Source organism: Parasteatoda tepidariorum, chromosome 2 (assembly GCF_982258835.1).
Source record: "Parasteatoda tepidariorum strain Cologne lab strain chromosome 2, Ptep-v5.0, whole genome shotgun sequence".
Lineage (NCBI taxonomy): Eukaryota > Metazoa > Arthropoda > Arachnida > Araneae > Theridiidae > Parasteatoda > Parasteatoda tepidariorum.
In genome coordinates, this window is record NC_141756.1 from 51,851,670 (window position 1) to 51,857,884 (window position 6,215).

At 26.3% G+C, this 6,215-nt stretch overlaps 1 protein-coding gene across 1 annotated transcript in view; it reads left to right on the forward strand.

Moving 5' to 3' along the window:
- LOC147815762 (uncharacterized) overlaps nt 1-6,215 on the forward strand; it is a 39,571-nt gene that overhangs the window by 11,074 nt on the left and 22,282 nt on the right. The gene's annotated exons all lie outside the window — the stretch shown is intronic.

The window sequence follows — 6,215 nt, forward strand, 5'->3', positions numbered from 1 at the left end:
GAATATTATGAAAATATTTAACGTTTTAGAGTACTTAATCGTCGATCAGATGCCCCCTATGAATGTATGAAACAGTTGCTCTCATTACCCACACGATTGGCAAAGGAGTTCCACCCTCAAGGTTCAACTGAATTTTAGAATTATACACTATTTTTATAATTTGATAAAAATACATTATTTAAATGGTAAAATCAAAGACATTAATATTAAGAGAAACTCTTGATTTTTCAGGGTTTGTTGGAGAAAATTAAATGATTAAGAAACGATATTACCTCAATTAACCGACCATTTCAATTATCCGAAATATATCTGATCCCTATTGCTTCGAATAAAGCGAGATCCTATTGTATTTGCTTTAAGAAAACGCAGTAATTTTGATTAATTACTTCTCGTCTCGCGAAAGGATAAAATAACAGCTTTGGATTTTACAATTTAAAAAAGGCATATTGCATTTTACTTTGAAATAAAATTACTTAAATTAACTGTAATTTATGATATTTACTTATAAAATGAAGCGCATTTTAAAAGTAAATTATTTGAAAAGAAAAGAATAATGTTAACCTTACAATGAAAATTATTTGACAGAATTATATTAAGAGAGAATTTTCGGTTGGAATTATATTAAGGTATTAATACATGTTTTGAAAATTATTTAAAGCATGCATTACTTAAGTTAATAATAGTTATTAAAATTTGCAATTTTCTTTTTAAAAAAATTATAATTTTTTGGATTTCTTTTCATTTTTAGAAATAAATTAAAGTAAATTTTAATAAAAATATTAGTTTTGACTTATAGTTATTATTTAAATTTTGTAAATAAAGTTTTAATATTTATTTACGTAAAAGTTAAGAAATTAAGCTTAGAAAATTAACTTCAAAGTACGAATGACCAAAATAAAGTTCCTAATGGAGATATAGATCAGGGGTTTCCAACTGGCGGCCAGGGGGCCGTATCCAGCCCGCGAAGCCTTTTTTGTGGCCCGCGAACTAAAATATATTAGTTATCATTTTTTTGCGGACAATTTTCGTAAAAAATCTATATGGGTTTAAAATACTTTTCTCGTTAATAAAAATCTAATTTCTTCGTTTCTGTGAAATTTAGCATACCAACGGTGCTAAGAAATTTATTTTTCAGGTTTTGCATCCAAGAAAATATTTATTCAAATACAAAAATAATCGTCTATGTTGCTTTTTTTTACTTCATTTTTTTTTCGTATTTTGTGACTATAACTTAGTATGTGCGTATCAGAAATTTTGTCGAAGAAATTCTCCGATTTAACTTTTTGAAATCCCTCATTTTGGACGAAAATATTTTCACACACATTTGTACATTTCAAATTTAAAATGTAATGCATTAAATTCTCTGGTGGTTGCAGCAGACAAACCTCAATTTTCTCATTGAATATTTTATGTGCTACTATGTAAGTTTTAATGCCTTAACAATTAAATATCTGTTGCACATTAATTGTTTAATACATAGGTGCACATTAAGTTATTGTAGCCCGATTTTTTATTTTTATTTAATATTTTTTAAAATATTTTTAAAAACATTATTGATAACAATTAAATATTTTTAAAAATATACTTCTTATTTTAATTTGTAATTCAATACTTTTGTTTTGTACAACTTGGTAAAACTCTTACAGTAATATTTAAAGTTCCTTCGAACATAAAAGAGTCCTACAAAAAATATTGATAAAGTTGCGGCCCGCCATTTGATTTGTGTTTTTAATTGTGGCCCCCGGCCTCATGCAAGTTATAAACCCCTGATATAGATAATATGGAATGTTGAGGAATTTGATAGTATTGTTTTTATTACATTTTTCCTGCGTGTGTTTTGCAGCACATGTTACACACATTACTGCTAAATTTTATCAATATTTAACCAAATTAATTCAATATTTTTAAATTATTGAATTATTTTAATTTGATGGAATAATGTAAAATAAATTTTTAATTAAAAAAAGCACTAGTTTTGAATCACAGTTATTTCATTAAACTGTTATTATTTATATTTTGTAAATAATTTTCTTAAATATTTATTGAAAGAAAATTAACTTAAAAGCATGAATGACAATTATTATTGCAAAATTTTATCCGTGAAAAATATAGTTCACATATTTCTTTTGAAAAAGTTCTTATCTCTTAAATGATACAGGCATATGAAATTGGTCTCCCTATATTTTACGAATTCTTAACTGCACGTATTTTGTAGCACATGTTGCATGTATTACTGCCAAATTTTATCAATATTTATCCAAACTGATTCAATATTTCTAAATTATTGAATTTCTTTTAATTTGTTGAATAATTAAAAGTAATTTTTAATAATAAAATACTAGTTTGAATTACATTTATTTCATTAAACTGTTATTATTTAAATTTTGTAAATATTTTTTTTTTAATATTTAATGAAAGAAAGTTAACTTTAAAGCGTGAATAACAAAGACAAACTTCCTAATAGAGATATGGAAAATATAGAATGTTAAGGAATTTGCTAGTATTATTTTTATTACATTTTTATCTGCACGTGTTTTGTTGCACGTGTTATACGTATTATTGTGAAATTAATTGTATCAGTGAACTAGCAAATATATTTCATTGAAAAAGGTTTTATCACTTTATGGATACAGGCATTTAAAAAATGATCTCTATATATTTTATGCTATTTTCTGAAGAAGTTTATTCGTTCATAGGCTTGTCAAAATTTTCTCACGTAGCAATTATGTTTACGAAATGCTTTTTAGTTTACTAAGGTATTTAACAACTAGCTTTCGTGTTTGTGATAATAGAATCTTTTTCAACAGTCAACATTTCGGGTGCGTGACTAATTTGAGCATTTAAATCTCTATCGGGTCACCGAGACTTATGACAGTGCAAGTGCGATTACAAGCAGAAATCATTGTAATTTCATTACCAAATTAAAATCTTCAATTTGAAACCCAACTACTTTCAGACTAATTAGTGAACTTAAATCTCTTTTTAAGAGCTTTTTATTTGATAAAAATTCAAGTTTCTGTAATTTTTTTGTTGTACGAATTAAAATTTACTGAAATATTACCGTCTCAATTGGAGATATTTAAATTTATCGTCACTCAAAATTCCGACCACTTTCTGGATAGCTGGAGCACTCACATTTTAATTGGAGCTCTCTGCTCGATATAGCAATATAAACAGAGATTAGCTTTTTACCAGTTACAAACAGCTTTGATTACATTACTATCTCTGAAAAGAATTAAATGACAATCAAGATTGCAACATTTTTTCAAATTGCTAGAGCTCCCAATCTTAGAGAGGAGCACTGCGTTTCAGGACAATAAAAGTTTAAATCATTTTTCATTTATCAAATTTAAGCTCACTTGATTTATTCCACTCAGTAAAAAATTACGGATCAAATTACGGCAAAAAGTACCGGCTCTCATATACCATAAAATCCATTTTTTATGGAACATGTTACGGAACAAAGAATCTGATATAGTGTAATTTTTTCAGTAACATATATCTTAAGATCGGTGAATTACTCTACTTTAATAAATAAAAAGCAAATTAATTACCGTAAAATCCCTGAATCATTCTAATCAAATAAATATCACTGTAAAATTTACAGTAGAATGTTTTACGGTAAAACTAGATTTTACGGATGATTCACTCACCACAATTGCCGGTACTTTATACCGTAATTTTATCCGGAATTTTTCACCGTGTTGTAAGAAATGAAATGTTTAGTGCATTCTATATATATAACTATGAGTTGCAACTGTAGATTACCTACAATTACGTCTAAGATATATTTGATTTTACAATAATATCTGTTTGCATTGAAATTGATTCTTGTTTGTTATTAATGTATTTTGAAAACAATCAAGAACTATTGACTTGAAGGTGAAATTCAATCAAATTTAAACGAAAATCATACAATCTTGTCTTATAAGTCAAAGAACGATACCTTCTAATGCAAATAATTTTAACCTACAAAGCGTGATGTTTTTCATTTGTTGGAAATATTTATTATTTATCCACTTTTAAAAAAGAAAAGTTGAACATTTACGCTGTTCCTAGAACCACATAGATATTTTCCGAAGAAGAATTAACGAGAAGAGTTTAATTAGACATACGAGTATTTCGTACCTGAGTTTACTTATTTATTTTTTTGCTTTCTTCTCTTTCTCTCTCTTTTAGAGGAAAAGAAAGCAAAGTTAGACGATTTCTGTTCTTAACCTTTTGACACATAATTCTCATTAAACATATTTTTTGTATAGATTTAGGTCAAAATGAGAGAAAAATATTATCTTAAACATTTTGATAATTTTTAGTTAAGAAATACAGCATTGGACACCGGTTTCGCTTTCTGCGATAAAGGTAAATTATCCAAACACGGCTCATTTCTATAGTATAACTTTTCAAATTTGCACTTATTTGCAGTTATTTATATCTAAGCGAAACACTAATACATCATTGAAATTTCTTTAATTTACAAAATAAATGAATAAATGATTGACATTTTTCTTATTTTTCTTCCATTTTGCAGCTATAGAATACGATTTAAAACGATTTTCGACATTTATTATTTCTAATCATTTCAAGAAGAACATCGATTTCGAATAAAAGCAAAATAATAAAATCATACTTTTTCTTTTTGCTACTGACGATTTTTACAGCCTAAGGAGCTTTCGCTTTTTAAGCAGCTAAGAACTTAAGTAACTTATTAAATAATCTAATCGCGAGAAACTTATCAATAGCGATTTTTTGAATAAACTAAGCACTTCAGTTTATTTGTATAATTTTTACACGTTTGTTATTAATACTCCTCCAGTTGCCGAATTAACTCTGATTATGAAATAATTTTGAGTTTATAACGGAAGCTTAATTATTAAAAATTAGACTTACGTATCGTAATTGTGTACTTAATATTGGGAATATGCAAATTATAAAGTACTAATCATTTTGAAATTTGTATTTAAGAACTCTCACTAAAAGCTTTCTTATAATAACTATTATAATGCCCCTGCCCTATTCTTAACAACTTTGAGCTATTGCTAAATTTTTTTTTTTAATTTGCCTTGATTTTAAAAATCTATAGGTCTTAGGGAACATGAAGAAAAACTACCATACTGATTGGTAATGATATTCCTAAAGAAAAAAAGCCAAACCAAAATGTTCAATACACATATTATGATGATTGATTTTTATTCATTTGCTGATTTTTTTGCATTTAGTATTTTTTCTTCCGTTTGTATGGCAACAGTACACTGAAAATTCTGGTTATCAAAACAGTTCTGGATCTATCAAAGGTCCAACAATTTAACACGGAAAAAATACACTTAAACGAGAAAGTAATAAATATCATACTTCAATTTATTTATTTTTCACCCTGTGTTTCCAAATAATTTCATATAAGAAATAAAAAAAGGCATCAGTATTATTCAATTTAACTCAAAGTCAGTGACTTTAGTTTCTCTTCCAACAGGTGGCACCACCAGGATACATTACCACACTTTTATTAAAACTAAAAACAAAGTTGAAAGTAAATTTTAACAAATAAATGGTTTTAGTGCCGTGCCTTAAAATATCATGATAAAATTGCGAAATGTTACCAAATTTTACCTCATTTACTACCAAACATATGGTAAAAATATGGTTAATATGATTAAATAACCATATTTTATTATTAATTTCACTAAAATCATTACCTAAGAGCATCGATAAGAACTACTGAGATTTTGGTGTTACTATATAGCCAGAAACACAGTAAATTTTAATATATTTCGGTAATTTCGACCTTTTTTTCGTAGACAAATGCTGAGCCATTTCCAATTTTTTTTAAAAGTTTTCTAAGATTTTTTTCGACATAATGAATTCCATTTAAACATTGTATATGTTTCTGTATATTTTGCTGTTATATAGTGGATAGTTTGAAAACTTGAAAAATACATATCTGAAAAAAATTTCAAGAAGTAGTTTATTAAAAAGATAAAAAACTTGACTTATCCTTATGCTGTATGTCATATTTGAATATAAATTTCGTCATCAAGCATGCTTTATTTTCATGCATAAAAGACTCTCTTCAATTAAAGAAATGTCTAAGTATGCCTTCAATTAAAATTTTACATAAATTTATTGATTCATGTAAAATTTCTTTTATTCTTTCATTCAGCAAAAAGGTGATATAATTCTATAAGAATATTTTTGATAAATATATCATTAATATTCATTCT